The 13,237-nt window shown below is 24.1% G+C and overlaps 1 protein-coding gene across 3 annotated transcripts in view; it reads right to left on the bottom strand.

The window, feature by feature from the left end:
- LOC112604375 (calcitonin gene-related peptide type 1 receptor) overlaps nucleotides 1-12,695 on the bottom strand; it is a 155,615-nt gene extending 142,920 nt beyond the window's left edge. For 2 of the 3 annotated variants that reach the window (XM_025353379.1, XM_025353384.1), the window contains exon 1: nucleotides 12,551-12,695. The gene's annotated coding sequence lies outside the window, so the exon portion shown is untranslated. Of the gene's footprint in view, nucleotides 1-12,346; nucleotides 12,398-12,550 lie in introns of those variants that run through there. The other variant, XM_025353383.1, reaches the window with a different exon arrangement.
- Nucleotides 12,696-13,237: the final 542 nt, after the last annotated feature.

Raw genomic sequence — 13,237 nt, 5'->3', positions numbered from 1 at the left:
ACGGACACGAAACGTACATGTATAAACATGCCTATTTAATAACAAGTAAACAAACATAAAACGCCGGATACAGAACGGACGGCACTGATACTGAACGGACACGGAACGGTTATGTGTAAATAGACCTTAAAGCAAATTTAATTTAAACACACAGACCTAAAGCCTACAAGCATAACAGAATAAGCTTGCTGATGAGCATCGTCACTGGTTTGATTTTGGCCATTAACAAAAGGCCTCTTAAAAGAAGACTATTCAAAAATCTAGTGGCATCACTATTCTCCTTTGTTTAGAAAAAAACAAAAATTACTGTTCAGCCAAACATTCTAAGCTAATTTTATTAAAAGGAACAGACCGTTGTTATAAACTAAAAAATAATAAAAAAATTTAACTCACTTTGCTGTATAGTAAATGGCAAGTATGCTTATCATTAAATAGGTATTGGAAGTGTTAAATTTTAATTCAATGGTAAATAACTGACATGAAAAAACTATTTTGAGCCAGATGGTCTATCACCAGATTATTTACCATAATATTATATTACCAGATGGTATATGTATAACTAAATATTATATTTTAGGATTTTATATTTCCATAAGAAATACATTTGAGTAAATTATTTCTTGCCAAAACTATCACATTTATCATATTATTAATCATTATGGCAATAAATATTTATATCTTATATTATTTTTATTTCTCGTCATGTCTGAGTCAATACAGACTAATCGTAGGACGGTGTGAATAAATGCATAATATAGTAAATAAACAAAACCTTAAAATGTATTTATATATATATTGAAAATGTTGTTTTATATAGCAATAATGTACGAAATAGCTTCAAGTCTCCCCCAAAAATATGTTTGGATAACTACGGAATAATTAAAATAATTATATTTTGTTTAAATGTACATTTTGTCAAAAATTGAACTTAAAATGCTTTAAAAAAAAAAAATTGTGCATATTTTAAATATTTTTTACCTATTATAAAAACAACTTAATATTAGTGTAATTCCCATAATTATTCTACTTACTAATTTATATTACTGATTATAATAATTAATTTTCCATTTCTAATAATTAAAAGTAAAAGTTAGTTACACAACCTCTGTTTACACCAAATAAATAAATTTTTCTAAGAAAAGAATAAAATAGAAATCCTATGATGTAAAATTATATTCAATGCTTTTAAGTGGTCATGATAATGTCTCTAGAAACATGAACATTGAATCACAAGTGTAGATTATGTCACATTATCAAAAAATAGAAATGTGCTATTTAATAGCTTTGTGTTATACTATAATCCTAGCACAACATTGTATGATTTACAAAAATACTAGTAGTATGCAATTTTTTTTTTTTTTTTTAAGTAGCTTTAACATAAAATAAATGAAACAAAATTACGTGAAGTTTTTTCGTTATTCACCTTATCGGTTTACATCAATTTTTTATTGAGGGATATACTCGTACCACATTTTTAGATCCATAAATATTCAGGTTCATAAACAAAATTATGATGGAAACTGGGATCAATAATTTATTGATACTCCAATGATATTATATTTCAAAATATTTTATATACATATATAGGTATCTAGTTATAGTGAATATTATGAAATATAGTCATCGGTTGGTATAAAATATAAATTTTAACGTATAATTAATAATTTAATCATATTTTATATAATTATACTTTGAAACTATTTGATGTTAAGACATTACTTTTTATTATTATACGTTTTTTGAATTATAAAATGTATATATTTAAATAATCATGTAAAAATTAAATATTATAGAAACAGAAAAATTACTATAAACACTAATCAAATACCAAAATAATTTAGGTTGTGGTAAATGATAAATTACAGTTATATTAATAAAAAGATCGATCCAAATCTAAATACAAAATTATAACTATACCTAGTGGTATGGCGAATAGTGTAATCGAAATATTGCTGCCTTTGATCGTGTTGAGATAAATCATGTATGTGGGCATGGTTATGGGTAATTGACATAAGACAGAGTAAAAATTATGATACTAAAACTAAATTATTAATTAAATGTAGTTTTTAAGTTAAAGTTCTTTATTGCTATAAGCCTATGACTTGTAAACCTTTATCGGATTTTGGATTAATGGATTACAGAATTACATCTATAGAATATCAAATTCCCCACAGAACTTACTCTATCATAATAAAAATAAATAAATTATCAAAAGATAAAGCTATAAATATTTTATCATTTAGATCGTATACATATTTAGATTATATACGAATATTAGTGGAAGTTTTAAAGTAATTATTATTTAATATGCTTATGTATTAGATTATATTTAAAATTCATTAACTTTGAAGAACTTATGATAATGTAAAAAATGATTTCTTCTTAAGTGCTTACAAACGATAAGAAATATAAAATAATGTGTAGAAAAATTAATGAAGAAATAAAGAAATATTGAAGAAATACATAGAGACTAATCATAAATAAAAATGATAAAATCATCAAATTCCCCTTGGCTATTGAAACAAATATATTAAGATACAATAAAATTGAAGCAAAATATTAAGTACTTAAAGAACAAAAAAAAAAAAAACTTTAATTAAACTCTAATAATAGTATCTGTTTAAATATAAAAAAATAATATTAATTTATAATATATTTTTAAATTAAAATTAAACATCACAACAGAAATGAATAACTACTTAAGTCATTATAAACACTTACCATAAGACATTTTACAATAGTATAATTTATTAAATTCTACATCATTAGCTATTAATGGCTATATTAAAGTATTATATTAGGTATACATTGTTTATAAAAAAATAAATGCTTTAAACTTTAAATAGTTTATTTCTTAGTGATTATATGAAAACAATCATAATGCCTATAATTTATATATTCATAATTATAATATACTACACTCAGTACCTTTAATTACAGATACATAACCTACTATTGAGTGTATTATCGTTTAATATATAGCACATTTTTTTGCCTAGTAGTTATTTATTATTTTAATTTAAATACAAGACATTATATTTTCAAAAATAAATTAATAAATATATACGTATATAAACATATTATAAATTCATGTTATATTGTTTGATATAATAACCTTATATTAATTTAGCCTATACCTATTCCATGGGGCCTACTTAAGTTGTTCATTTAAACATTTAAAATATTTTTCAGTGCAAGGAATTTAAATCTTAATAAATTAAATAAAAACAGTTGGTGTTTAATATGAGATTAAAAAAAAAAAAAAAAACAGTTGGTACCTAATATCAATAAACATTTGAAAAGCTTCAAGACAGAATCTTAAGATCTAAGTTTATAACGAAAGCTATATGTTTAACATTTAACTAAAAGGTTTTCACAATAAACATGGCTTTATTTTCTTTACTTGAAAAAATATGATAAAGGTTCAACCAACCTTCTTTTTTCAAAAATAACTATATTATTATACCATTTTAAGCCATTAGAGCATATTATGACAATAGAATCAAGTATAATACACAAAATATCTTTAACATTTACAAACAACCATATTGACAAAATTTAAAACTATCCACATTTTTAAAATTTTAGTGGAATTGTTATTCATTTTTACCTAATCTTATTACTTATTAGTAATAAATATTAAGTATACAATTAAGAAACATTTAAATTTGTTAATAACGATTTGATTCAACAATTTTTTTTACCAACTCTAAATCCATCAGAAACACTCAAATCAATTGCGCAATTAATAAATATTTTGTTTTAAATAAATAAACTATAACAGCTTTCGGGAAAATATATAATTTATAAATCTTACACCAAATAAACACAATAAATTACTATGAAAAATTAATGTATATATTGTTTGGTTTTGTTTTGAAAATCATTAAACCAAAATATTATTTGAACTTAAATACTCAAATAAATATTTGATATATTTTGTACCTACTTCTCTGATACATCTTTAAAATAATTAATGGAATCTTATCTGAAGTAGATTGTTTCCGAAGTCAAATTAATTATAGACAAATTATTTATATATTTTATCAGTTAAAGTCTAATAAAAATTATATAGTTTTATAATTTTTAATTTCAATTTTTTTTTATTATTCTAACACAAATTAATAATTATTATATTGAAATAATAATTGTAGTTTCTAGATAAAAGCAACCCTTAAAAATTCTATTATTCTATTAAATATTTTTGAAACCTAATAAAAATCAAATTATATTTAAATCCCAAGACTATTAGCAGAATTGATTAAACTTATTAAGTATTACCGTGTTAGTTTCAATTTTAATTGTTGCAATTTAAAGACGCTAATTATTTTTAATTACAAGCAAATTGATTACTATACTAAATAATTCTTTTAAACATTCTTTTTACCTAAATGCATCAATTATTGCATTCAGAAATTACTTAATTTAAAAAAATAGTCAATGTGTTAGTGAAAAACAAAGTACAGCTAGCACTATATATTTTCACTCCTCTTTCACTGATCACTGTTTATTATTGAAAACCTCTCCATTTGTAAAGCATGATATTATATTATTTTTAAACTAATTTAAATTGACACATGTAATTAATTACATTTTCCCCACAACATATATTTAACAAGATTTATTTCGACTAAATTTTTATTATTACTATTTACTAACACAACGAGTTTAGCAGTAAATTAGTAGAGGTATTTAATTTTATAATGTTTCATTCAAGAGTTTTCTTATTATTTATTATTAAAAATAAAAAAATTAATAAATATTTATACTCTATAGCACATGGTTTTTGTTCAGCCAAATTATAAAAAATAATTTTATATTTACAGGACAAGAATATTTTTAGACAAAACTTAAATGCAAAACATTAAACAGTACCTACTAACTACTAGTAATATTAGTTCCACAGTCACACTTTTTGAGCATAAAAATATTTTAGAGACTTTTGTCTACGCAGTCTGTGGTTGTATAGACACAAGCAAGCTGTTGCTTATCTTCTCATCCTTGTTGAAAATAATCCACCCAATTATTCCCTGACAAAAATTTTATTAGATATTATATTTATTCCATTAATTATTTAAAAGTATGATGTACAGATTTTTTCATAATTTTTTTTTAACTCAAAAATTATAATCCATATAATTCACATAATTCTGCGCCAGAGCGTTGTATCTTGTAGGATTCTGAAATCTTGAAATCGATTTCAAATACTGCTTAAACAGTTGCACAACCTCGTAATATATATTTGGATAGCATGACATAAAATACGGAACCGATGTCATGAAAGAAAGAAAAAATAATAAGCTTTTGGTAACGACACATCTTCACGAACGAAGTTCAACGAACCGTTTAAATGTGTACAAATGTACAAATATATCAAATAATATTTATTTTTTTTATTTTTTTTATATTTTGGTTTTGCTAAAACGTAATGTGAAAGATTGTGATACATGAGTTTGTATAAAAATTAAATCTTATTGAATTACTATTAAGATGTATGTACATCGTGTACGTCTAATAATAAATATTAAAGGCAGCGTTTATAATACATTATTTTAATACGCAATTTTTCCAAAATATCATAGGTAGTTAAATATACATATTCTTATTTTTATACAAATGTTTTAAAAACAATGTGGAAGATAATGTACAAGACCTATGTTTGAGATATATTTGACACTGCAATATAAAACTATATGATCGGATTACCAGTATAGATTAAATGCCATAAAACATGCATATTAAAGTTTAAAAATTATTTGTAAATTACTTTGTCAAAGGTTAAATATATATTTGAAAGTAATTTTTAAACAAATAAAATAAGTTAAAATGTAGGTGTATAATATGATCTCTTTTCTCAAAAAAAGTATAATTATTTTACATTTACATTAATCAAAATTAATATATTTAAAACTATAAATCTGGATGAATTGAAATGAAATAGTTTTGAGTTATTATTTTTCGTATATTATTAAACCAATATAATGTCCAATTAGAAACTAATAAAAAGAAAATCAATTATTTAATGTAATCCAATATCGAAATATTTACTTTTTTAATTACATCAATCCAGCCGATTTCCGGTTATTTCGTGGCGTCATTCTAATAAATACTACATCTAAATTCAATTGCAGCTATAAATCCTTTATTGCCCCATTTTTCTCGCAATCTCGGATTTCAGACTGTTAAGTTTTCATTTCCCGTTTACACATTATTTCGTTTCTAGCTAGTGTTACTGTTTGAATTATATTATACTCATCATATGGATAAAAATGTTATGATATTTTTATGATTATAATTATTACTGTATAGTGTATATTATACAATCTTATGATACTTAAACTTTTACATAGTTTAACTTGATTTCATCGTAATACTTTCTATTATATAAAAAAAAAAATAATTATATTTTAGACAATAATTTATCTAATATTTATCAATTTCCTATTATAAAGTACTTATTTATTTTAGAAATTAAAATATTAATAATTAAATTAACTTCTGCACAATTACATTTAACAACAAATAAAATTACCTAGATTTCCTATCTTAACTGAACTTAATATTTTAAGAAAAAACCTTTTTATACCACCAATAAATTGTGAAGTACTATAATAATTTATTTTTTTATTCATGCATTTATATAATGTATTAATTTTGTTTATTACATCGATCATAGCATTACTTAATGTGCATTACAATATTTTTCGATAAAAATCAATTTTTAAGAAAAAATATATTTTTTTAAAAGTACTAAGAAATTAAAAGTGTGAAAAAATTATTGAACTTTATACGAAGTCGCAAAATTCTTCTTATCTAAACTTCAATTGCTAAGAAATATTAAAATATTGAAATAATACAATATTAAAATATTCAACCTAAGTTGAAAGTATCTCATGATTATATACAATTTTAAATAGTGATTTTTGTTTAAAAATTGAAATAGTTACTTATTTTGATAAATGTATGAGGGTAAGGGTTAAAAATATTTTTAACAAAATTAATTACAATTGTGCCTATAAAAAAATTTCAACATTTTTTTTATTATCATATCATTAAAACTAAAAATTAGTATAATTTCTGAGTAATTATAAGTATGAAGAATACAAAATTTTACTTTAGACAATAAGATCTTACAAAAACATTTTATAAATATTTTTTAGATTCTTATCGAAATAATTAACCCTTATAATATATAATAATACAAGGAGCTAACTATATTACCTCATTTTTGTCACCATATATAAGAACTAACGTACTATGTAGTATGTTTTATATTATTAACAAGATACGTGTGAAAACTTAGTATTCCCCATCACATGAAACAAAAGTAGGTACACACGATGTAAACAAATATAAATATATTGAAATGTAAACATTGTAATATACTATAAACAAAAACGGTAAAAATAACTCTAAAATTGATTAAACGATGAATTTTTTTGTTTATTTAAAAATGCGCCGTTCATAAAACTAACAAAAACGTAATTCAAGACTCAAGTACTATACTATAGGTCTATATCATAGACAAATTAAATTCAAGAAAACATTAAAATTGTTTCAACTGCATATTAACGATACTAAAAATGATTTTTTAATAACTTTGTGGTATGTATAATTGTTAAAGCTCGTTAAGACTGAGTAAAAAAACACAAAAAAAAATATAACCTTTCTTGATCAGTTTAATGAAACCCATTAAAGTTAAATAATGACACGCGATATTTACTTCATCGTGAGCACAATAATATTATTATAATTATAATGGACTGTCTGTGAATTATTTAGTTTGGCCGACAAAACTTCTACAACAGTAGTAGGTACAGTATGGCACAACTACTATGGTACCTAATATTATTGTCAAGTAACTATTAACCATTATAAGAATGAATGTTGTTTATGATGCGATCTACTGTGACGATGATGATATTTGGCAACTCAAAGAGATCTCTGAAATTAAAATAACGATTACAAACAATATGTCAACGTTTGGATACTTTAAAAACTCAGTTCGGCATTTATGAATATAAAATTAAAACTGGAAATTTCATCTAACTATTTTTTTTTAAACAAGCATTATTTTTAAAATTAATAGCTACTTAAATAAATAATACATTAACGTTTTCAGTTTAAGAATAATTATAAATGTAAAAGATAGGTTTATATTGAAGTCATAAAGCAGAAATTTTCTGACGAGTATCGAATCAGTTTCCAATAAGATTGTCTATAATGTCTGCGGTTTTGTTAAAGTTTAAATTTTTCCTAGAAAAGACGCTACTGAGAAACTTAAAAATTATATATTAAAAAAACAATTTTTGTCTACTTTCTGAGCTATATATAAACGTGCTGAATGAATTTTTTTGTAGAGTTCTTTCATGATTAAACTAAATACGTAGGTACCTATTTGTAATTTTAAAACTGTGATAGATTATACATCATTTGCGTTACATCCAAAATAACAAAAAAATCTTAACGTTATCAAACACAATTAATTTTCTGTACTTTAACATATGTATATGATATAAGATAATTCCCCTACATATTAAATTTGTAAATGCATTAAAGTATAAAATAGTTCTGTGTAATTAAACAATTTTGGCGCTTAAACATTCATTATTACATAGTATTTAAAATTATCTAATTAAAAAAATACTCAATAACCAATTATTGATGTGAATTGGACAATAATCCTTTTAATTTATTCTTATTTTATTGGGAACTTATTGCAATGTACTTGAAAACTTATCTAAATAACATTGGTTATTCATTAATTTAGAGAAGAATTCTGTAAAAAACATTTTTTATTACCCAAACCCAGTGTTTCCAAACCTTTTTGTAATAACGACCCATAAATTTACTACTTGTTGGTTACGTGACCTACTCCCACCAACACTAAAAAAAAAAAAATTGTATTGTACTGAACTACCTGATAGAACTTCAGGTTGACTGGTACTTGGTTTTACAAACAATAAATTTATCTATTAGAAAAATTAAAACTTAATATACATTATTATAAAATTTGAGTAGATATTTAAAAATATTTAAATCGTAAACTTAAACTTTTCGTTTGCACCTTCTCTCGCAGTCTCTATATACTGCTTATTGCTCAACTGTATGGAAAATTGACCGATACCACATTGATAGCCATTACCATATTAACCGATAAGATAAAAATATAAAACAAACTTTACTAAAGATATATTGATATATATACGTAGAGGTACAAAATAAAACATAATTTAGGTATTTATAAATTTTCTGTTAAAATTATTTGCATGTATATTTTAATTATAGGTCGCAACTGACGACCCATAAAAAATATTTCGTGATTCAATTTTGGCTCGTGATTCATAGATTGAGAAACACTGCCCTAACCTAACGCAGTATAATATAATATTATATTATTAATATATACTCAACCCAGTGATACCTAAAACCGCAAAACAAATGTATGCTTTTGTAACCCTTAATAGTGAGATAAAAGTGTAAAAATAAATTATAATACTTGATATAAAATATTGTACCCATCGCACTATAAGTTTTAGTTTAAAATTTGACCCTCGTTACATTTAGTTCTCAATTACTTAGTATTTTTATACTTCAAAAACAACAGTCACCAAGTTCAGTTTAATGCAGTGTTATTTTAACGTAAAAATTACAATGACGGTTGATAATCATTTAAGATAACTCTAAGTGCATACAATATAAACTTACACCAAACGGGATTTTTAATAACTATAGCTTTATAACTATATAAATTATCATATAACTTAATCATTAGAACCATTTGTTTTTAACTAAAGCATATTTAATGTTTAAATGTTTAAAATTCAAATGAAATATTTTTTTAAATATTCACCTACATTAGTTGAAATCTGCGCTACAATCGTAAGCAATGCGTATACGTTAACTCAATGAATAATGATTATGTTTTTAATAAAATAAATTTTGTTTTTATAAAATGTATTTGTGATTATGGATTGTTAAAAAATTTAATTTTTATTTAGTGCTTTAAAGATGTATTTAGGTCATACTTTGCGCTTATAAGTTACAGCCATTCAACCTGTACCTTTTTGGGCGCAAACCAACAAATACCTACAACTTATTAATAAACAATAGAAACGTCCAATACCATTTTTTTAAATATACATAATATATAATAATTGTTTGAAATAATATTTTTAAATCGATGTAATATATAGGTAGGTACAATATTGTATTTTTAACTAGTTAAACCATTCAATAATAAATTATAGGTAGGTTCAAAACATTAATATTGTACCTATACCAAATTTTAATAGCAAGTTATACTCAATGTTATATCTTTTATTCAATTTGTTTGAATTTAATAAGAAAATATGATACCTAACAAAAACTTTAATTTAATAATTATCCAATAGTTTTCATTTATATTAAATATTTAAATAATACTATGAGGGTAAAATACGTTTAAAATATTTTCTTAATTATAATAAACAGTTATATGTTTAATAGCAATTAATACGACAGTTGATCAAAAAGATTGACATTTAGATAATAATTGGACAAAACATTAATAAATAATGTAATAAAATGTAATACTCGTATATGTGACAAATATTTTTACGATACCATTCACGAAAATACGAGAATCTAGTAATTTTAATTTGCATGTACCAATTTTGGCGATTGCACGTGTCATTTGAAATGTCGGCTCATCAAGCAGATCGTCGCATTAGTAAACAAATTACTCCAAGTTTACGTCGTACTATATGACGTATGATTAGGTATTTTCTCTTTTTAGATATAGAAGGAAAATAATAAGTCAAGATTAACATTTATACTAGTCTGATTTAAAAATTAACTAGATTGGACTTAATATAATGTATTTAATCTTCAGATTATATATATATATAAATTAACGACATTCAGCTTTCCTTTAAACAATAGTATATAAGTAACATCACAGTATTAATAAATTTAATAGTATAATAATTGTTGTCTACTCATGTGGTCCTAATGATTAAATTGGTTGATATTGACTATAAATATATCATTTTTTTGGGAAGTATTAATTAAAAAATAAAAATAAAATAACCAACTCGATGGTAGTAAAAGAACTTCTGAAGTCTAGTGTACTTGAGATACGAATATCGTTTTTCTGATTTTATAGTTAATTTATACATTTCTTAACAACTTATTTACATATAATGAATTTCATAAAAACTAAGATGACCATTTAAAAAAAAAAAAAAACAAGGATAGTTGTTACTCTGCTCCCCCATATACCTTGATATATACTATATACGCACGTAACTGAAAAGAATAAAAATCCAAATCTATGTCATAACATAAACAATTATTTTCTTATTACTTTACTCCTTTAGAGTTATCCAACCTTGCCTAAATAATCAAGGTGTTAAAATGTTTAGGAATATATTTATTTTTTTTTTTTTTATTATTATTAAGCAACACAATGTTGCATTTTAAAATTAATACATTTTTTTTTTTTTTTTTACCAGAATTGGGAAAATTACATTATCGTTATTTACTTTCTACTCTTTTTTCATACTTTTCAGAAAAACTTATTGACTTTAACAATTTTGGGTGCTTCAAAATAAATTCATAAAATTGAAAAGTTAAATTTTTAAAATACTTTTTTTGCAATAATTATCAAGATAAAGGTTTCGATATTAAAACAGTTATTTTTATTTGTCCACTATATATTTATTATTCACAATATTTTTTCTACAGATGCATATTTTCAAAATTTAAAAATAGTCAATAATTCAAAAATTGTTAAAAAGTTATTAACGGAAATACCATTTTGCATTTTGAATAAATCATACCATTGTTCTATCTCATGCTTATCATTAATTTAATTGTTTATCAGCTTTAGCTCTTGATCCTCGTTCTATGAAAACGAAGACTTTCATCTGTTATTTATAACTTCGATTACAAAATTGTTATAGCTTTGTTTTATACACTGATTTCTTTTTAAGATACAATTTAATTATATAGTCAATATGGAAAAATGGGATTAAAACGAAATCACCTTCTAAAAACGGGATAAAAAACATCTGTTTTAAGTTTTTCATGACAGCGAGACATGATAATTTAAAGAAGGGCAATCTCGTTTTAAACTTGACGTCTGATCACCTTAATATAAACTATCCATTACATTACTATTTTTTGCTTTATATAATAGGTATAGTAACTAATGAATATTTAAAAACATCAAAATCGAAGTATTTATTGGCATATGAGGAGACCACAAAATATATTTTAAAAATAAATTACTAACTTTGATTTTCCTAAGGAAATTATAATTTAGTTTCTCTATGAAATGCCACTATTAAAAATACATACTTACCTATACATATTTGGGTGTCACTAGCGTGACCATCAACCACTGGACAACGATAATGCTAATAGTATTTTTAAATCGATATACATTTATATACGTATTTATACAAAACACGTAGGCACACACCGCAAATAGTATACTAGGTACAATATTACCTATATCTGTTATTATAGAAAGATGAAAAATATGATACATGTAATGGCGAGTTACCTTTGCATTCGTTGCCGTGGAGAGGCACGCGGATCCCTCTTCTGATGCCGTGAATTTTCCGAAAACGCCACCGCGGGAAACAGTCGACGACCGAAGAGAGCGTCGCGTGACTACTGCCGTTTCGACAGCCGGCGGGGAACAATAAAGGGGTCCTTTGGAGAACGCGCGACCACGGCGACCACTGCGACGGCGGCGGCGGCGAACTGTTGCTCCTATCTCTTTTGGCCTGCGCGCATCGCGTACGGTTGCGGCGCTGTCTGCGGTTCGCACAGTTTGGACCACGTACCACGATCATACATTTTTATTATACCTATAAAATTGTAATAACGAAAATAAAAATATCTGGAAAATTTCGGGAAACCGGGAGTCAACTGATACTTTATATAACCTATCAGTAGTGAGCAGGCCCGTTACCTGAATTTTTTTTTTAGGGGTAGAAGGTATTTTCATTTTACATTTAAATATAACATGGTTACTAGAAAGGTGAGTTTAGAAACTTTCCATTGTTTTTCTCATCAATCTTTATACAAATAAAATAAAATATAAAACAGAACCATATTATTCAAACATATTATTTTCTAGAATTCTGAATGACTACACTAGCTAATTTTGCATTCTACTATCCGAGACGAATTAAAAACTCATGGACATGCCATTTCTTAAACACCATTAAAATATGTAAACTAC

This window comes from Melanaphis sacchari, unplaced genomic scaffold (assembly GCF_002803265.2).
Source record: "Melanaphis sacchari strain LSU unplaced genomic scaffold, SCAv2.0 Contig11_pilon_pilon, whole genome shotgun sequence".
NCBI lineage: Eukaryota > Metazoa > Arthropoda > Insecta > Hemiptera > Aphididae > Melanaphis > Melanaphis sacchari.
The sequence above is the reverse complement of the archived record's forward strand: the minus strand, read 5'-3'. Positions and strand labels throughout refer to the sequence as shown.